The sequence below is a fragment of the Pinus tabuliformis genome, chromosome 9 (assembly GCF_031772625.1).
Source record: "Pinus tabuliformis cultivar Carrire ecotype Pingquan chromosome 9, CPIR1, whole genome shotgun sequence".
NCBI lineage: Eukaryota > Viridiplantae > Streptophyta > Pinopsida > Pinales > Pinaceae > Pinus > Pinus tabuliformis.
Window position 1 is genome coordinate 1,967,965,571 of NC_142307.1, and position 22,487 is coordinate 1,967,988,057.

Sequence of the window (22,487 nt, forward strand, 5' to 3'; positions counted from 1 at the left end):
ATTCAGTTGTTTAGTTTGTTGTGGGTGTTTGGGAGCAAGGAGCAAAGGGTGTGGGAGCGTTTTCAAGGAGATTCAAGCAATAGGTAAGTGCATTTTCTCTCTATTTTTTTTGCATTTTTATTACAGCAATTTGCATATGCATTTCTTTTACAAATTTGTGCATTTTTGGTTTTTTTTTTTTTTACAACATTCATGGCTCAATCGGGGTAAAGAAAGGGGAAGAATGTCCCCATTGGAGATGCCCCTCCTCTCCCAATTTCATCAAAGTCTGCTGCAAGTGTTCCCTCTATTGCAAGTAATGTAGAAGGAAGACTTCCTCCTCAAGGTAACAAATATCCCTTGTGAAAATATGTCACAAGAGAGCAAGGGCCACCCAGCAAGGTGAAGGGAGGAGGCAATGTGAGTTGGAAATGCAGCTATTGCCACAATACTTTCACAAGCACATATTTCCGTGTGAAAGGTCATTTGTTGGCTTTACCAAGTTGTGGAATTGGAGCTTGTACAAAGGTGCCTTTACCAAAGAGGAAAGAAATGGAAAGAGAGTTCAATGTTGGTATGGCAAATGTGGCTGCAAAATAAAAAAATAAAAAAAAAAATAAAAAACCAAGAATGATGACCCCCTTCCATTCTTGAGGAAAACCAACAACAAATTCCCATTTGAGAGTTCTGGTGGGGGACAAGCAGCAAAAAGAAAGGCAATTTCACTTGGTCCAATGGGCAAGATTTTTCAGAAGGAGAAACGGGAAGAGCTTGATCTCACCATTACCTTTTTTTCTATCAAAACTTCATATCCTTTAATGTTGCACGCTCACCTCTATTTATTGAGATGTGTCGAGCTCTAACTCAAGGGGCTCCATCAGGGCATGTGCCTCTTGAGTCAAAGAAGCTTAGAACCACAATGTTGATAAAGGCAAAAAAAGAGGTGGAAAAAATGCTTGAGCGTATTAAATCATCATGGCCAACATCTGGGGTTAGCATTGTTTCTGATGGATGGGCAGATCCAGCGTGACACCCACTCATCAACTTCATGGTGTCTTCCTTGAATGGTCCAGTTTTCTTGAAAGCAGTGGATGCACTTGGACAATGCAAGGATGCACAATATAGGTGAGTTGTTTATTAAAGTTATTGAAGATGTAAGTGTTTATTCTTGTGTGCAAATCATTACAAATAATGCACTAGTTTACAAGTCTGATGGCATGATTGTGGAAGCTAAATATCCTCAAGTGTTTTGGCCACCTTGCATTGTCCATTCATTGAACTTAGCACTGAAATCTATTGCTTATGATGTGCTTTGGATTGGTAACATTATTGAGGATGCGTGGCATATCTGTAACTTTGGATAAAATCATACAAATGCCCTCACTATCTACAAGGAGTATAGCAATCTATCATTGTTGAAGATTGCAGATACACGGTTTGCCTCTTCATTCATCATGTTGAAGAGGTTGAGGGAGGTCAAGACCGCTCTTGGGGCCATGGTTATTTCAGAGTTTTGGTCTTTTTGGAGAAAGATAGATCAAGTAGCCTCAAAAAGAGTCAAGGACACAATGTTAGATGATGCTTGGTGGGAGAGGGTAGATCTCACTATTAAGATCATGGACCCTATCATTGCTTTGCTACGATTTGCAGATACAGACCAACCCATCCTAGGAGAGGTTTATGAGGGATGGGATTCCATGATTGAGTCTGTGAGGACCATTATTTTATAGAGTGAGTGCCCTGAGTATGAGACATCATCAGAGGCCTTCTTCACCACTATACAGGATATTCTTGTCAGCAGATGGGACAAAAATTGCACACCTTTACATTGTTTGGCTCACTCATTGAACCCAAAATACTACAACCATGAGTGGATGAATGGTGGACCTTCTCGCAGATTCCCTCCTCACATGGATGTTGAAATCTCACAGGGGAGGAAAGATGCATTCAGGCGGGTTTTTCAGGATCGAGCATCCCTTGATGAGGGAGAGGATGCCTTTGCAAAATTTTCCACTGGCACTAGTTGATTTCCAAGATATGATCTTATTAGAGACATAGGGGCTAAGAAGCCCTATTCTTGGTGGGAAAATCATGGGGCAACAAGCCCTCTTCTACAACAGTTAGCAATGAGGCTCCTCCCTCAGGTGACTTCATCCTCTTGTTGCGAGAGGAATTGGAGCACATATGGGAATTTGTATAGTGTCGAGAAGAGCAGGCTTGAGCAATCTAGGGCAAAGACAATGGTGTATGTGCACACCAACCTTCGTCTTATTTACAGGCAAAGTGACAAGTGGTTGAAGGGAAAGACAAAGAAATGGGATGTCTTTCCTGATGATATGGGTCTGGACAGCAGTGTTGAGTTGGCATTGGCATTGGCCAACTTGGATTTCAATGATCCAGTGCTAGAGCTTATCACATTTGATGATGGTGATATTGTAGAGGGGTCATCCTCCACACTAGCAGATGCAAAGATGACTTTGTATACAGGGGAGGAGGATGCAGCAAAGGAGAGCAGTGGTGAACATGATGATGAGGACAATGATGATGATTTTGATGATGACTGTGAAGATTGATGGCTCATGAGTCATGAGCTACCTACTGCCTTGAGGCTTGTATACTTGTAGTTGTAGTTGTTTTGTATTTGCTATTTCTATTTTCCATTGGCATTGCACTACCTATGTAAACAGTAACACATTTTGATTTTGATGACTCAATGAGAAAACTACAGTATCTTTATCTTACTATCTTGTCTTTCTCCTATTGGATCATCGATGAATTGAATATGTATTATTATTTATCATTTATCATTTATGTCACAATTCTATTGTATGCATAATGTTACTTTGTAAAACTTACATCTAGATGAAGATCTATGTTTGAATCAATGAATTTGTATCATGAATGAGAATTTGTGTATGTTAATTTTAGGTATGTTCTATGCTTAGAGCAATTTACTTCAATTTTCACAATTAAATCCATATCTTTTCCAGATTAGCAATCACATCACCATTAAAGTAAACGGCAGATAGAACATAAACATAAATCGCAAAAGACAAGCCAAGACAATAGGACACAAGATGTGGTGCTAGCCAAGGACAAACCCAATGTGGGGAAACCCTTGATCAATTCTTCTTATATGTTCTTCAATAGTTCAACAGAGAGAGAGATAGTATGTTTACAATAGAAGTCAACACTTTGACTTATCTAGATAAGAGCATAGATCATCTCTAAGAAGATGATACATGAGATCAGTTGAAGACATGTTGCTTCAACTAATTCTCCAAGGTGACTCCTTCACCTATCGTTGTGCTACATTTCGTCATCATGCTGCACCTCACCGTGTTGCACCATGTTGCACCCATCATCACTACGTTGCATCTCATCACGCTTCATTAATCATGATTGTACCCATCATTGTACTGCATTATGTGCCATTGCTGCACCATGTTGCCATCCTGACCTATGTGTTGGTTGCACCTTGCTTGCTTGTTGTCCCTTGCTTGCTTGTTGTTGCATGCTAGCTATAACATTGCATGCTTGGTGTAGTTGTTGCTAAGTACCATACAATTGTCCCAATGTTAGTTAGTTGTCCCTTGCATGTTGCTCTCCTTCAGAGACAGATGCTCCGGCTGTTTCGGCAGTTCCCGACAGTTCTGGCAGTTTCGACTGTTCCGGTAGTTCCAGTTGTTCCCGGCAGTTCCGGTTGTTCCTGGTAGTTCCGACAATCCCTGCAGTTCTGGCTTTTCCGGCAATTCCGACTTTTCTGGCAATTCCGGCAGTTCCGGCTTTTCCAGCAGTTTTGGCTTTTCCAACAGTTCCAGCTTTTCCGGCTTTTCCGACAGTTCCGGCATTTCCGGCTTTTCTGGCAGTTCCGGTTTTTCCAGCAGTTCCAGCTTTTCTGGCAGTTCTGGCTTTTCCGGCAGTCTGACTTTTCCAATAGTTCTAGCTTTTCCGGTAGTTCCGGCTTTTCTGCCCTCTGGATCAGGGCAACGTTATTCCTTAGGATCTCTCCTCCTACTAAAACCCAAAGACAAGTAGAGAGAGGAAGAGATCCCAAGTGTGTTGAAATGACTTGAAGGCCACCTCTATTTATACTAAAACGTTGAGCACATGTGAGGTTTATTTGGTTGCTGGCTGGCCTTGACGAATTGTCTTATAATGCAAATAAATTCATAACTCCATGAATACTTATCGGAATCGGATGATCTTTAGATCAATCCTACACCTCTCGATGAGAGGGATTCAAGAAAAATATCAGCTGCCATAAATAAGATGACCCACATGGATTTTGGCCATAGTTGCCAATTTTAACACTCCCTCTCAACTAGAGAGAACTCCATCCGTTGATCCATATGTTCGACTATACTATCTCCACCATCAGTTCCCTGCACTGCTCTGCTCTGATCTACTGAGCTCTGCTCTACTTTGATCTGTTGAGCTCTGCTCTGCTAAACCATGAAGAAGAAGAATTGATCGAGAATGTCTCATACCATTCTCTACTGACCCGAAGTCAGTTTCATCTGAAGAGTGTGTCACATCACTCTTACTAACCCGAAGTCAGTTTTATTGATCCCAGATCAATATCACAAGAGAGTGTCTCAAACCACTCATACTGATCCCAGATCAGTTTCATTGATCCCAGATCAATGTCACAAGAGAGTGTCTCAAACCACTCATACTGATCCCAGATCAATGGAGGTCATCCTAGCATAGGAAGTACGGTAGATACAGCGATGCGTCCATCGATAGTACTACTATGGTCCCTATCGTCATTTTCGTGCTCATTGATCAGATGAGAGGTACTTCCCATGAGTCCCAGACTGCATGGGTAGGATGCCTCGACAGGAGAACTAATCATCCTGGCCCACAGGAGAACTAATCATCCTGTTCCACAGTCGCCACGGAGAACAAATCATCCTAGCCCACAGGAGAACTAATCATCCTGTTCCACAGTTGCCACAAGAGAACTAATCATCCTAGCCCACAGGACAACTAATCATCATGTTCCACAGTTGCCACGGGAGAACTAATCATCCCGGCCCACAGAAGAACTAATCATCATGTTCATAGAGCACCACCAGGGGAGGTTGAGTCGCCCTGTGGTCGTATGTTGCTCAAGTACCCCAAGCCCCCCAGAGCTCCCATAGCTCGATGCATGCAACATGCAAGATCCCTATAAGAAGGTCTCTCAACGACTCCAAGTCCTTCGAGAAAGTCACAGATTTGACCTTTCCCCGGGGCTTTGACAAAATGTCTGCGACTTGTACATCAATCTCAATGTGATGGAGCCTCCTTGCTCATCGACTTACCATATCACAGATAAGGCAGTATCTAATGTCTATCTGTTGGAGCAATCATCGAATACGGGATTCCTCAATAATCGAATCCCCCCTCTGGTTGTCACAGAGAATCACAGTGGTATTCATCATGTGTACAAACAGCTCACTTAAGAGCTTCTGCAACCATGCAACTTCACACGAGATCATACTTGTAGCTATGTATTTGGTCTCAGCAGTGCTTATAGCAACCGACTTCTGCTTCTTGCTCATCCATGATATCAAAGCAGAATCCAAAGAGAACCAGCACTAAGAAGTGCTCTAGTGATCCTCCACACTGCCTGCCCAGTCAGCATTCGAATAATCATGCAGTTTCATATTTCCGGCAGTGTATCTCAATCCATGAGAGATTGTGCCCCGAAGATATCTCAGAAGATTCTTGGCACCAATCCAGTGAGGTTCAACCAAATATGAGCTCACCATGCTAACTGCAAAACATATGTCCGGACGGAAGTTCACCAAGAACATCAACGCGAATGAGTTTATGAAACTCAAAGGCATTTCCCAAATCTGGTCTGACATCACTACCATATAACTTCTGAAAGTTAAGATCCTCAAGGTAGTCACAGGCTTGTAGTTTATCATTCCACATCCGGAATCCAACTCCCTCTTACTTCTGCAAATGAGAGGGTCTGCACCTGTCAGAAATAGGTCGTCCTCATAAGGTGCCAGTTTGAGAGGTCTATCATCCAAAACATTCGGGTAATGATTTGGATCGGTTTCACTCCTAGTGAATCTCAGCTTCATCAGACAGTTATCAATCCTCTAATACTACGCCCGGAGTGTTTTGCTTCAAGCCATAGAGGGCTTTCTTCCACCCGTATACATGAGATTCCCGATCACGAATCTCAAACTCCTCGGATTGTTCCAAACCTGTAGACTTGCTGCATGAGGGGAATGGGCCCCTCATAAGATTTTCCTTCGGTACATCTCAAACATGTACCTTCATGCTCTACTTGAATTCAGACATCCCTTTCCATCGATGAATGCCACCTTGAAACCTTTGACTTCCATTTCCGAGATGGACACCAGGTTCTTCTTGCGATCAGGTACATAAAAGAGATTTTGTAAATGAATCGAGTTACCCTTATTCAATTGAGAGTTAACATTCCCTACACCCTTTCCGGGATAGGTGGCATCGGCTCCAAGTATAATCCCACGATTGTTTCCATCTATACCAAATTAGAGAGTGCACCCATCTATTCGATGAAGTGCCTTGAAGCACTACAATCTATAAGCCAGATTCCCAAAGAATCTGAAGGAGAGGGCCAATACAAGATAACGCTTCTTTATCTTATCATAAACAACATTTGATTCTTCATACCTGGGGTTCCTTGCTTTCTATGAAGAGTCGGCCATTTCCTTGATGACCTGCATTACCTGTCATTCCTTTGATCATTGAAGATGTCCCTGGAATGATTGTTATCATCATCAAGTGATGTGTCCCTGCCATTCGGACACTCCTTCGCATAATGGCCGAACTAGTTATCTGCCTTTCCTTCCACCCTGAGATCCAGTCTTCCAATGAAGTGATCTTTAGGTAGGCCATATTCCGCTACGCCATTCTGATAATATTCTCTACTTCGACTTCACCCTTGGTGAATTTGAAGAGGGATGAAGAATCCACTGATCCTTTTGTCCTTTCCCAACTGTCTTCGGTGATTGCTCTTTGACTCTTGCTTGGGCATTGTCTTCACCTCGGCTCTGATACCATGTTAATTTTAGGTATGTTCTCTGCTTAGAGCAATTTATTTCAATTTTCACAGTTAGCTCCATAACTTTTCCAGATTAGCAATCACATCAGCATTAAAGTAAACTGCAGATAAAACATAAACATAAATCACAAAAGACAAGCCAAGACAAGAGGACACAAGATGTAGCGCTAGCCAAGGACAAACCCCAATGTGGGGAAACCCTTGATCAATTCTTCTTATATGTTTTTCAATAGTTCAGAAGAGAGAGAGAGAGAGATAGTACGTTTACAACAGAAGTCAACACTTTGACTTATCCAGATAAGAGCATAGATCATCTCTAAGAAGATGATACATGAGATCAGTTGAAGACATGCTACTTCAACTAATTCTCCAAGGTGACTCCTTCACCTATCGTTGTGATGCATTTCGTCATCATGTTGCACCTCACCGCACTGCACCATGTTGCACCCATCATCACTATGTTGCATCTCATCACGCTTCATTAATCATGACTGTACCCATCATTGTACTGCATTATGTGCCATCGCTGCACCATGTTGCCATCCTAACCTATGTGTTGGTTGCACCTTGCTTGCTTGTTGTCCCTTGCTTGCTTGTTGTCCCTAGCATGCTTGTTGTCCTTAGCATGATTTTTGTAAGGACCTGCGGTTCTTGGCACGACCTCCCGGTTAGTGCGACGGCTTGACTTGGTGAACGAGCAGTTGGAAAATACAAAGTGCGAGCAGCTTGAACGAAATGTGCGAAGGGACGAGTTAATAATGCGCACAAGAGGACGAGCGAAGGAGTTTATAGCGTGGGGGCATGCTTGGCTAACCCACGGGCCGACCTACGACTTGGGCAAAGGGCGACATGCGAAGATGGAAAGTTTGCGATGCGTAGGGACGTTCAAACACATGGAGGACGAGTCGGCTGGGCAGCTCGACTCGCCCTTCCATCCATACAAATACAACAATGCGATAGAGCATTTGGACATCGAATTCGAACAAGCTCATTCGGTGATGCGAAGGAAGAGAAGTGCGAGGTGTAGGTTGCAAAGAAGGCGCAGAAATAGATGCTCCCGCTCTTGGGCAAGGCACACGGTAGCACGGTTTCGTATCTTGGGTGAGGGCACGAGTAGGAGCGCCTGTCGTTCGAACGAGAAGCGCGGGTGGAGACTCGGGTGAGTCACCCGCCCGGCGTGTAAAACAAAATGGTGGAGACTTTGGTGAGCCCGCCGTGCGAAGGAGTAAACGAGGGTGTCTTGGTGACTCGAGTAGGTCACCCGCCCGTCATGCGCGAAGAAACAAGGTTTGGTTGAGAAGTCGGTTGGCAGCTCGTGTGAGGGCACGCCCGCCCAGCGCGGGCAAGGAACTTTGGTTGGCACACGAAGGTGTGACAAGTTGTAAATTTGGCTAAGTATGAAACTTGGTGTTTCCCAAGTATACTTGTGAAGCTTTGTAATATTGGAAAGTTGGTTAATAATATATATTCGGGCAGACTCATTGTTTAGGGAGTTGCCCCTCCCTTTATACTGTGCAATTGTGTTCTTCATTTATAATTGCTGATGATAATGAATGTGTATGGGTGTTCATTGGTATAAAGGAAACATAATAATTACTTGGTTGAGAAACACAAACTAAGTAGGACAAGTGGTTAGGCGTAGTCCATGAACATAAGTATTGGTGAAAAGAAAGTGTTCGGTGGTGCCGCACCTCGCCAAGTACGGTTGGAAGACTACCGTAGGCCTGGGGGCATGACAGTTGGTATTGGAGCTTGTCCAGGTTTTGCAGGAACTTGGTGAAGTGCAAAAGGGATTTGCGGAAGACGTTGATCCCACTGTCACTTTGTGACAGTTGGTATCAGAGCTTGACAGGTGGTATTCAGGGTTGAAGAAGCCTGGAAGCTGGTGACAGTGAAGCAGGTACTTGCAGGTGAAGGAAGTTGTTTCACATACAAGTGGAACAAGGGCTAGTTCAGGTTGCAGGCAACTTGGTGAAGCTGTTGGATGGTCGATACTCGATCACAAAGAAGGAAGAAGGAAGCAGAAATGGCAGGTGAATCTCGTGTGGTATCGGGTGAATCTAGCCACAATGCGACCGAGGCCTTTATTGAAAAACTACTAGAGAGAGTGGAGGCATTGGAATCTTACTGGACTACAAAGATGGATCTAGTCGTGAAGGAACTAGAGGATCATGTGCAGTTGAGGGAAGAGTTTGATGAACTCCGGGCTCAGCATGAGTACACTGATCTTAAGTGTACACAACTTGAAAATGAAGTCAATGAGATTGGAGAAGCAAGGGACAAGGGTCTAGCAGAGATCATGAACTTGCGGAAATCTCTTGATGGTGCAAATGAGATCGCAATGTTGAAGAAGGTCGTGAGACATAACTCAGGTGGAGGAGTGTCTCATGTGAAAGTCAAGGAACTGGAATCTTATGATGGTACAAGAAGCGCGAAGACTCTTGGTAACTTTCTCTGGGATATGGAGCAATACTTGGAACGCTTGGGTCTATCCGATGATGAGACAAAGGTGAAAGTGGCTGCTCAATTCCTGAAAAAAGATGCTAAGATGTGGTGGAGAAGACGGATGGATCAGATTGCCAATGGCAGTGCTGATGACATTACTTCTTGGGATGATATGAAGAAAGCTTTGCAGGCTCATTTCAGTCCTCAGGATGAAACGTGGGAAGCAAGGATGAAGATTAAGTTCATTAAGCAGACAGGGAACCTACAGACATATCAACGGGAGTTTGCAAGTGCGGTTCTGGAACTTCCTGACATGGCAGAGAGGGACAAGGTGTTCAACTTCATTATTGGATTGAAACCTTGGGCACGCAATGAAGTGAAGAGGTAGAAGATTAAAACACTTGAAGAAGCTTTTGCTGTTGTGGATAGGTTGGTGGAGCATTATGATGAGACTTCTGATGAGAGGAAGAAGAAGTCCGATAAGCCGAAAGAGAAGAAGAAGGATGAAGCTACGAAGTCGGATGAGAAGACAAAGAAGCCATTGAAGTGTTGGATTTGTGCTGAACCACGTACGGTGACGAATTGCCCTTCTAGACTGAAAGTGGATGCTATTGCACAGTCTAATGCAAAGAAAGAAGAACCTTCTGTGGGGATGATGCAGATTCTTGGAGCTGCTGCTACTACAGAAGTGGTCTCTCGGAGAGATCCTGAAAGGAACAGCTTGGAGTATGTTCAGATGAAGATTGGAGGTATGGAGGTACTTACTATGGTAGATAGTGGAGCTACTCATAACTTCATGAGTGAAGATGTTGCAAGAAGAATTGCGCTGAAATTTGTACCAGTGAAAGCACAAATGAAGACGGTGAATTCTCCTCCTGATTCAGTACTTGGTATAGCTGAAAGAGTGGACACAACACTAGGTGAGTGGACCGGGAAAGTCGACTTCACTATAGTGTGGATTGATGACTATGAGGCTGTGCTGGGGATGGAATTCTTGAAACAATTTGATGTTATGATCGTTCCTCATTTGAAGAAGCTGTACATTTACGATGGAAGGGAAGATGTACCCATTGGTGTTCCAACCATTGGTGTGACAAAGCCTGATTGTAAACTAGCAGTGATGCAGATGGAGGATGAGAAGAGATTGGATGATGTGTGTAAGCGGTTGTCTACTGTTGAGGAAAAGCTTACCGAGTAGTCATTGGTTATCAGGACACTTTCTGATAGTATCTTGGATTTGTCAAGAAGGCTAGAAGAAGTTGAGGATGATGATGATGACGAGGAGGTTTATGTGAGACCGAATGTCCGAGAGGAGGATCGGGTTGCATATCTACAGAGGATGGAGATAAAGAATCCTGACAAATGGATTGAGCTTATTAGTGAGGGTGAGCCTTCAGGCTCTACTCCCTCTACATCTTCTTAGATGTCATAGAAGATGGGGCTCATTGTTAGCTGCTCATGGCAGTGAGTCCTTAAAACAGGTTGAGCAGGTATGGTAGATGGTGCAGGAATGGTTCGGCATTAAAGCATCATGACATGTTGCAGATAGGATGGAGTTTCCATGGACCTGAGCATGGGAGATATACTTGGTGAGTCTGGGATGTGGCAGAATCCGAGATAGACTGGTGAAGGCATAAGGATGGGCATTCTTATGATTTGAGCGTGACAGTTGGACTGATCACCCGACTAGTTCAAGTCATGGGGGCTAGCAGTGTGTTGGGTCCCTATAATACTAGTGATTACCCCATTACTATTGTAGTTATACCCCTTATTTATATTGTTGTGCCCCCATTGCCCCCATATTGTTATTAATGTGCCCATAGAATCCCTCTATTGTTATTTTTGTGGCTTTATATTATTATTGTTAGGTCGGTTGGATTATATTGTGACTCCTTAGACTCCTATATATAGAAAGGAGGTTTTGTCATTTGAATCATCCAAGAATTGTTCATTTATGTAATGTAAAGGAGGTTGCCCCCTCGAAGAGGCTGAATTCTAAGGCGTGGATCTCTCTTTTCTATCTTTTTGTGAGCTGGTTTCATAACATTTGGTATCAGAGCTTTGGATTCTAGGGTTTCGCTGCTCCAAACAGGTCATCGTGGCATTTTCACTATAAATTTTTTTCTGTGACGTTTCAGAAGTCGCAAAAAAAACCCATTTGAGAAGAAATCGTGCTGAACCTTGGGTCTGAATTTCAGAGCTTTTGGCGAGATATTTTCGGAGATATGATCTGAGGAAGTTGGTCTTTTTGCAGACTCCTGAATTACACTCAAAACAGGTGACCTGGGGAAAATTGTCATAACTTTCTTTCTGAGCATCGGATTGAAATTTCGTAAGAAGGTACAGAAAGAGGACAGACTGCAGTTTTCTTTTATATATTTTTCAGAGTCAAAGGTTGAAACAGTGACATGTGACACTTCATACAAGTTCGCTCTACTGAACTAGTCTATAATCAGGTCACTGCGGGAGATTGTGCATAACTCTTTCTTGGAGAATCCAATTTGGATCAGACTAGTGGCATTGGAAAGAGGACATAGAAGGCTACTACAGGTCACAATTTCAGAACTGGATGATTCGAAATTACAGAGATACATCAGATTCAATATCAGGCTTCTACAAAAAAAAAGGTGTGTAGTTTTTTTTTTAATTTTTGCATAAGCTTGGTTTGAAGGAATTCAAAGGGCATAGTAAACATTATTATCGGTAACTGATGCCCCGAGGAAAGAAAATGCAAACACCTAGTAAGGAACCTGAAAGCTCTAGCATGACTCATGAAGAAGAGGAAGAAATGCTACATGATATATCAAAATTACAAGAACAAGTGCAACAAATGTCACGCTCACAAAAGCTAACAGATGCTAAGATAAATGGCGTGGAATCTAAGATAAAGGGCATGGAAGCTAAGATGGATGATCTGAAGGCAGATTTGAGGACAAATTTGAAGACAGACATGGCAGATTTGAAGACAGATTTGACAAATTTTCTACAAGAAATACTTACTAATGGTGAAAAGGTTGTAAAGGAAACTCATGATGTGAACAAAAGAAATGTTAATCATGATTCCATAGACTCTAATGTTGGATCGAAGACCCACCATATTCCAAAAATCGATATGAGGAAGTTTGATGGCAAGGATCCCGCCACATGGATATTACAGATGGAGCAATTCTTCGATCTCAATAATGTGCAAAACACACAAAAGGTACGTATGGCAACTTTATATTTGGAACCAAATCAGTTTGTATGGTATCAATGGCTTTGCTCTCGTAAACAATTTATCACTTGGGCAATTTTTACGGAAGAATTGATAGCACATTATGAGGATACAAAAAGCAACACTTTTTTTAGCCAATTGATAAGTCTCAAACAAAAGGGTTCAATAATGGAGCACATTGAGGAGTTCCAAAAATTGAACATAAGGGTAAAAGATATTCCAGAGGAGCATAGGATTGATGTGTTCATAGGGTCTTTAAAGGATAATATCCAACATGATGTTCGCCTTTGGGAACCTGATTCATTAGAGAAGGCATTCAGGTTAGCAAGAAAAATGGAAAGCAAAATTATGGCAACCAGGAAGCATACCACTCACAACTATAAAGACGGAAGTGTTGTTGCCCCTAGTCTTCCACAACCTATAAGGTTGACACCACAACAATTGGAAGAAAAAAGAGCAAAAGGGCTTTGTTACAGTTGTGATAGCAAATACACTAAAGGTCATAAGTGTGCTGAGAAGAAATTATTCTACATAGATTGTGAAGAGGAAGAAGAAAAGGAGCAAGAAAGGTCAAAAGAAGAGGATATACTCCAGGAACAAAGCCTAGATGAAGAACAAATAAATCCGACCATATCTTGTAATGCATTGGCGGGAATTACCACTCCTCAAACCATCAAGATAGAAGGACAAATCAAGAAGAAAAAGGTAATAGTGTTGATTGATTCAGGAAGCACCCACAATTTTATTCATTGTAGGGTAGCAAAAGAATTGAATTGCTTCCTATATCCAGCACCAGAGTGTCAAGTGATGATTGCAAATGGAGGAACAATAAATTGCTCTGGAAAGTGCCATAATATCAAGCTATCCATGGGAGAATATGTATTGACTAGCCCAATGCTTTCCATTCCAATGGGAGGTGCTGATGTTGTACTAGGAGTCCAATGGCTACAATCCTTGGGTACAATAGCTTTTAATTTTCAAGAACTTTTCATCAAATTTTCTACGGAAGGAAAGGAAGTTGAATTAAGGGGTATTGCAGGGAAACCAGGAAAGATAATCAGCTCTAATGGTATGACAAAGCTTCTAAAAAAGGAGCAAAGGGGTGTAATTGCACAATTATGTTCGCTAGATGTTTCCACATTGGAATCATCTATTTCTCCAGATCTCCAAAAAGTCCTGGACAATCATTCCAAGGTATTTGAGACTCCCAAAGGTCTCCCACCTATGCGTGATCATGATCATGCTATTCATCTGATTCCAGGAAGTGTTCCTCCAAACATCAGGCCGTACAGATATCCCTATGTCCAAAAAAGTGAAATTGAACGTATGGTTGCAGAAATGCTAGAGGCTGGTATAATTCAACCGAGTCAAAGTTCTTTCTCTGCTCCAGTAGTATTGGTGCACAAGAAGGATGGATCATGGCGCATGTGTCCGGATTATAGGGAGCTCAACAAGCTCACTATTAAAGATAAGTTCCCCATTCCTGTCATTGATGAATTACTGGATGAATTGCATGGATCAATTTACTTCACCAAGTTGGATCTTCGTTCAGGATATCATCAAATCAGAATGAAGATTGAAGACATTCCAAAAACGGCATTTAGAACTCATGAGGGTCATTATGAATTTTTGGTCATGCCTTTTGGCCTTACCAATGCACCTTCAACATTTCAAGGTTTGATGAATTCAATTTTCAAACCATTCCTTAGAAAATTTGTGTTAGTATTTTTTGATGATATACTTATCTACAGCAAGTCTTGGAAGGATCATGTTGAACATGTTGACAGGGTGCTACAACTATTGGAGGAGAAACAATTATATGCCAAAAGATCCAAATGTTTCTTTGGAGTCCAGGAGGTGGAATATTTGGGTCATATTGTATCTCATGAAGGAGTTAAGGTAGACCCTAGCAAAATTAAAGCCATTAAGGAATGGAAAATCCCCACATCCATAAAGCATTTGCGAGGATTTCTTGGGTTGACAGGGTATTATCGCAAGTTTGTTAAGAATTATGGGAGAATAGCAGCACCTCTAACAACATTATTGAAGAAAGATGCATTTTCATGGACTCCGGAAGCAACAAAGGCCTTTGAACATCTTAAAGAGGCAATGTGCCAAGCACCGGTCTTAGCTACACCGGACTTCACAAAAACCTTTATTGTGGAATGTGATGCTTCAGGAAATGGAATTGGTGCTGTTCTAATGCAAGATGAAAGACCCATTGCTTTTGAAAGTCGTCCAATCAAGGGAAAGTTTTTAAGCAAAGCTATTTATGAGAAGGAAATGTTGGCAATACTCCATGCACTTAAGAAATGGCGACCCTACCTAATGGGAAGACACTTCAAGGTAAAAACAGATCATGATAGCCTTAAATACTTTTTAGAACAAAGATTATCCTCTGAAGAGCAACAAAAGTGGGTCACAAAGATGTTGGGTTATGACTTTGAAATCATCTACAAAAAAGGGAAGCAAAATGTGGTGGCAGATGCACTCTCAAGAAAGGATGAGGATGTGGAAGCATTGTTGTGCGCCATTTCTATTATCCAACCAGATTGGATAAATGAAGCAAGGGAGGAATGGAAGAATGACGAAGAAGTGTGGGCACTTATTCGAAAGCTACAACAAGATTCCAGTACGTCTGATACATTTAGCTGGAAAAATGATTCGTTATGGTACAAAGATCGCTTATACCTCTGTAAGAATTCCCAGCTAAAACAAAAGATTCTTATGGAATTGCACACTTCTCCCTTAGGAGGGCACTCAGGATTTTTAAAAACTTACCACAGGGTTAAGAAGGAATTTTTTTGGGATGGCCTTAAATCAGATATTCAAAAGTTTGTGGCAGAATGTTTGGTTTGCCAACAAAATAAAGTTGAAACAATTAAGACACCGGGTCTATTACAACCTTTATCCATTCCAAGCCAACGTTGGGAGGAGGTTTCAATGGATTTTATCACAGGTTTACCCAAGTCTGAGGGAAAGAGTGTCATCATGGTGGTAGTTGACAGACTTACCAAGTATGCACACTTTTGTGCATTATCACATCCATTTAAAGCCAGTACAGTTTCTACTGCATTTATGGAAACAATTCAAAAGCTACATGGAAACCCAAAGATTATTGTAAGTGACAGAGATCCCATTTTCACTGGAAATTTTTGGACAGAATTATTTTCTTGTCTTGGTACTCAGTTAGCTCATAGCTCATCTTATCATCCTCAATCTGATGGGCAAACTGAGATAGTAAACAAATGTTTGGAAGGATATCTTCGTTGCTTTGTATCTGATAAACAGACACAATGGGTCAAATGGTTGCCTCTGGCTGAATGGTGGTATAACACTTCCTTTCATACAGCAACAAAAATGACCCCATTTATGGCACTTTATGGGTATCAACCACCATCCATCACATCATATTTAAGAGAAAATTCTAAGGTTCAGGCAGTGGAACATCACATCGAACATCAACAACAAGTCCTCCAACTCTTAAAGGATAACCTCGTGTTGGCACAGAATAGAATGAAACAACAGGCAGATCAACATCGCAGTGAAAGAAGTTTTGATGTAGGTGATTGGGTATTCCTACGGCTACAACCATATAAGCAAATGTCCCTCAAGCAAGCTAAGAAGGATAATAAATTATCACCAAAGTATTATGGTCCGTACAAGGTGTTGCAAAAGATTGGTACTATGGCATACAAATTGGAGCTTCCTGCAGCTTCTCGATTGCACCCAGTTTTCCATGTTTCATGCTTAAAGAAGGTTATAGGCGACAAGCTCCCAGTTCAAACAATATTGCCAGAACTTGACGAGGAAGGAAAAATTATATTGGAACCGGAAGCAGTTATAGAAACAAGAACTCGACAGCTACGAAATCGATCAATTTCAGAGTACCTTATCAAGTGGAAGAACTTATCCGCTGAAGATTCCACATGGGAGGATGAGAATTTTATGCAGAAGTATCCAGAACTACTCAAGCGTTGAGGACAACACTTTTTTGAAGGAGAGGGGCATGTTGGGTCCCTATAATACTAGTGATTACCCCATTACTATTGTAGTTATACCCCTTATTTATATTGTTGTGCCCCTATTGCCCCCATATTGTTATTAATGTGCCCATAGAATCCCTCTATTGTTATTTTTGTGGCTTTATATTATTATTGTTAGGTCGGCTGGATTATATTGTGACTCCTTAGACTCCTATATATAGAAAGGAGGTTTTGTCATTTGAATCATCCAAGAATTGTTCATTTATGTAATGTAAAGGAGGTTGCCCCCTCGAAGAGGCTGAATTCTAAGGCGTGGATCTCTCTTTTCTATCTTTTTGTGAGCTGGTTTCATAACACAGTGTACCAGAGAGATGTTGGCATCAGGCAGGCAAGAAGGATGACAGTTCACAGGATGGGACAACACGTGATGGAGATGGTAGTTCTACATATGTTGCAGGGATGTTTGCAGCGTGTGGAGGAGTCGATATCATGGACCGAGGATGAGACAATTATTGATGATGATCTTGGTGGATGGCTACCAGGATGGGATGTTGTCGAGGACGACAACGATTTCAGGTGGAGGAGGATGTAAGGACCTGCGGTTCTTGGCACGACCTCCCAGTTAGTGCGACGGCTTGACTTGGTGAACGAGCAGTTGGAAAATATGAAGTGCGAGCAGCTTGAACGAAATGTGCGAAGGGACAAGTTAATAATGCGCACAAGAGGACGAGCGAAGGAGTTTATAGCATGGGGAGCATGCTTGGCTAACCCACGGGCCGACCTACGACTTGGGCAAAGGCCGACATGCGAAGATGGCAAGTTTGCAATGCGTAGGGGCGTTCAAACACATGGAAAACGAGTCGGCTGGGCAACTCGACTCGCCCTTCCATCCATACAAATACGACAATGTGATGGAGCATTTGGACATCGAATACAAACAAGCTCATTCGGTGATGCGAAGGAAGAGAAGTGCGAGGTGCAAGTTGCAAAGAAGGCGCAAAAAATAGATGCGCCCGCTCTTGGGCAAGGCACACGGTAGCACCGTTTCATATCTTGGGTGAGGGCGCACGTAGGAGCGCCCGTCGTTCGGACAAGGAGCGCGGGTGGAGACTCGGGTGAGTCACCCGCCCGGCGTGTAAAACAAAACGGTGGAGACTTTGGTGAGCCCGCCGTGCGAAGGAGTAAACGAGGGTGTCTTGGTGACTCGGGTAGGTCGCCCGCCCGTCGTGCACAAAGAAACAAGGTTTGGTTGAGGAGTCGGTTGGCAGCTCGTGTGAGGGCGTGCCCGCCCAGCTCGGGCAAGGAACTTTGGTTGGCACACGAAGGTGTGACAAGTTGTAAATTTGGCTAAGTATGAAACTTGGTGTTTCCCAAGTATACTTGTGAAGCTTTGTAATATTGGAAAGTTGATTAATAATATATATTCGGGCAGACTCATTGTTCAGGGAGTTGCCCCTCCCTTTATACTATGCAATTGTGTTCTTCATTTATAATTGTTGATGATAATGAATGTGTATGGGTGTTCATTGGTATAAAGGAAACATAATAATTACTTGGTTGAGAAACACAAACTAAGTAGGACAAATGGTTAGGCGTAGTCCATGAACATAAGTATTGGTGAAAAGTAAGTGTTCGGTGGTGTTGTACCTCGCCAAGTACGATTGAAAGACTACCGTAGGCCTAGGGGTGTGACACTTTTTGTTGCATGCTAGTTGTCCCTTGCATGCTAGCTGTAACATTGCATGCTTGGTGTATTTGCTACTAAGTACCATACAACTGTCCCAATGTTAGTTAGTTGTCCCTTGCATGTTGCTCTCCTTCGGAGACAGATGCTCCGGTTGTTTTGGCAGTTCTGCCAGTTCCGGCTATTCCCAGCAGTTCCAGTTGTTCCTGGCAGTTCCGGCTGTTCCTGGCAGTTCCGGCTTTTCCAGCAGTTCTGCCAGTTCTGGCATTTCTGGCTTTTCCGGCTTTTCCTGCTTTTCTGGCAGTTCCGGCTTTTCCAACATTTCCGGATTTTCCGGCTTTTCCGGCAGTTCCGGCTTTTTCGGATTTTCCGGCAATTCCGTCTTTTCCGGCAGTTCCAGCTTTTCCGGCTTTTCCAGCAATTCCGACTTTTCCGGATTTTCCGACATTTCCGGCTTTTCTGGCTTTTCTGACAATTCCGGCTTTTTCGGCAGTTCCAGCATTTCCGGCTTTTCCAGCATTTCCGGCTTTTCAGGATTTTTCAGCTTTTCCGGCAGTTCCGGCTTTTCCGGCCTCTGGATCAGGGCAACGTTATTCCTTAGGATCTCTCCTCCTACTAAAACCCAAAGACAAGTACAGAAAGGAAGAGATCCCAAGTGTGTTGAAATGACTTGAAGGTCACCTCTATTTATACTAAAACGTTGAGCACATGTGAGGTTTATTTGGTTGTTGGCCGACCTTGACGAATTGTCTTAACGCAAATAAATTCATAACTCCATGAATACTTATCGGAATCGGATGATCTTTAGATCAATCCTACACCTCTCGATGATAGGGATCCAAGAAAAATATCAGCTGCCATAAATAAGATGACCCACATGGAGTTTGACGCTAGTTGCCAATTTTAACAGTGTAAGAAATATCTAATTTTTAATCTATATATATATATATATATATATATATATATATATATATAACGTATCCGAACGTGTCCTGTTCCGGGGGGTCAACGTGTCTGTATCCGACACTCGAATCCCCATATCCGTCGAATCCCGAATCCCCATGTCAAGTGACTTAGGTATAAGGTTATTTCGTTTGGTCTTTACTTTTATTTTGAAAATTTCTGCCCTGGGACACCACTATTGTATCTTTAGCTTGGCCCATAACTTTTGTCTCCATATTTCTTGTATATGCTAAAGTTGCATTCACATTCTTGAGATGTGAAGGTGTCAAAAGGCTAATGAGAAACAATGCTAACTATGGATGACAAACAGTTTCAGAATTAGTGACTACTAACTGCAAGCAAAGAAGGGACTATGGTGATAGTCAAATAATAATAAATCCTCCAAGGACGACAGTTTTTTACCAAAAAGTCAGCAAATCTGAAAGTAATCTTGACTACTTGTCTATTGGCATTTTATCAGCTGTACATATTTATTTGTCTAAATATTGGGATCCTTCGTTTTGTTCTTTAAATGATATGCAGATAACAGTCGAACATTGTATTTTTTGGATTCAGATCCTACAGAAGATGCCTTGCTCCATCTTTATTCTAAGATATCAACGCTTAATTGGTTGCAATAACCTGAAAGGCTGCATAAAAATGAATATTCAAGCCCCTTTTTCATTTGTGTCATTGTCACTAATCAGGCCTTTCCATGCATCCAATGTGAGTGTCCATGTGCACCTGAAACCCTCGTGAATGTCAGCTGATTACAACAGATCCCATTAAGAACTATCTAAGCACAATGCATATTTAGCCATAAATCAAAAGTACATCTTGCATCATGACAATCGCATATTGAATGGATAATTCTCAGCCAAAAGGCGATCTTTGGGTAGATTCAATAACAGAAAATTATTTCAGTGAGTGCGTTGGCATTGCTTGGGCCATGGCATTCATGGATATTCCCAGCGTATCTAACTTCTCAAAAAACTAAACCAACATGGATAATCCTGGCATATCTTCACGAAAAGATAAATCAACATAGGCATTACTTCCTAAATATGCTTCCCTAATTAACCGAATGGGGTTTAAGTGCACTAGCCGAAACCTCTCTAAACCCAAGCCTAATAATCACATCTAGTTTACGAAGCTGAAAGGGATATCACAAGTTCTAATATTTGATAAGTCAGCCTTTTGTGTGAACTCAAGATATTCCTTGACCTTTGCAACCTTGAGGTTCATATCAGACCCAGGCTTACATGGATCTTGGCTACATTCATATTCAATGTGCACAATGCACCATCTAAAATATAAATTCAATACACCGTACACAAGCACATGAAGAGTGGATGGATCAGCCCTATCTCGGTTAAATTGCCTAATACACCTCACTTCTCTCAATGTAATAATGGACATATAAGCCAATATAACCATGATTTACTAAATGTGTTTCCCTAATTGGCCCATATTCATATAAACCTGGGTCTGATATGCACCTTGAGGTTGTCAAGCTCGAGGTTGCAATACCTCTCAATGCGATAATGGACATATAATATAAGTCAATACAACTATGATTTACTAAATATGCTTCCCTACTTAGCCCAGATTCATATAAAACTGGGTCTGATATGTAACTTGAGATTGCATATGCCTAGTTCCAATATTTGATACATTAGCCATTTCTCTTAATTCCAGATATACATCTTCAACCTTTGCAATCTCAAAGTGTATATCATATCAAGATTTAGATCGGTCTAGGTTTGCGTCCGAATCCAATTCACCCAGTGCATTGCCTATATTCAATACACCTTTACACAGTGGAGTGCACGTGGGTACACACAAAGAGTTGATGGATCTTCAACATCCCCACCCAAGTTGTATAATGCACATTGCTTCTCTCAGTGCAATAATGGAAATATAAAACCTGGATAGCAATATTTGGATCCGAGGCCCCTTTACCAAGTACATCTAATAAATTAAATATTTGTTCCCCGTAAAACAACACTGGACTGTCAGACCAACTTTTGAAACCTTGCAATAAAGACATCACCGACTAAACGAAATGCCCGCTAGTAAGTTTTGATACTGGAACACCATTCTACAGATATAGATTGACAGAGATAGATTGTTAGTCCCATATATGGAAGAAGTTTATATGAAGGGTGAGATTACATCAATCAGAAATAGAATGGACTTTGTCTTAATAACAAATGCAGAGTATTAATGTACGGGATGTTGTGCAACTGCGAAACAAAATTCTTGTAACAGAGAGGGAAAATGGAGGTGTTACCTAGTGATCTATCTGTACGGTTGACTTTGCAGTTCTCCAAACACCTGGGAAGTGTGACAGGAGACTCTCCGAACTGTTTTTAGCCGGCGAGACTACCCTCCGAACTGTTTTTAGCCGGCAGGACTACCTAGTGAATCAACATATGCATATAAGTTTTTGAGGAAAAAAATAGTGACTTCTGCATTACTAATCTGATGATAAACATCAAATATATGCCCTCAAAGATAAACCCAAAAACAAGAAAGATCTTCCGTGCTGTTGAGAGGTATAAAATTCCTGGAATGTCATTATGTTTAGACTCATTTTTTTCCTTTCTTAGACACATTGGATAATGAGATTGTGCATCTCTCAAACTTGTTAATTAAAAAGAGTGGTTAATTATTAAAATAATAAATTATAAAGTTAAATGATATTTTTAGAATAAAATAGAATTAATAAATATTATATAAAATAATTTTAGTAAAATTAAAAGTGATGAAAGTATTTATTTTAGAAATTGTATATCTTTCAATATCATGGAAGATTTTTTTCTCCTTGTTGAGTTGTATGGGATGTTAATGTCATGTCATCTAAACATTTTGGCTAGGTTAAAATAAAATTAAAAATAATACCATGTTAAATTAAAAATTCTACGTTATTATTTTTTTATCTATTTTTGTTGGGTGGCTAAGGTAAAGTTTGTAATAAAAATAAATAACTTTATTTTAAAATAAAAATTACATGTTATTATTTATTTTTATTAATTTTTGTTGGGTAGTTAAGATTAACTTGACTTGGTCAAGTTACAGGTGGTTTTTGAGCTCTAGGTTTATGAGAACTCATGGTATTGTCCATGGTATTCATGTGTAATATAGTGTATTTAAAGGGGGGAATTAAACGAGCCTAGATCCATC

General features: G+C 41.4%; 1 protein-coding gene across 3 annotated transcripts in view; it reads right to left on the reverse strand.

The window, feature by feature from the left end:
- LOC149156870 (NAD(P)-binding Rossmann-fold superfamily protein) overlaps positions 1–21,891 on the reverse strand; it is a 343,287-nt gene extending 321,396 nt beyond the window's left edge. Inside the window, exon 1 of one of the 3 annotated variants that reach the window (XM_089438734.1) lies at positions 21,595–21,891. The gene's annotated coding sequence lies outside the window, so the exon portion shown is untranslated. The remainder of the gene's footprint in view (positions 1–21,594) is intronic. The other 2 variants (XM_089438733.1, XM_089438732.1) reach the window with 2 other exon arrangements.
- Positions 21,892–22,487: the final 596 nt, after the last annotated feature.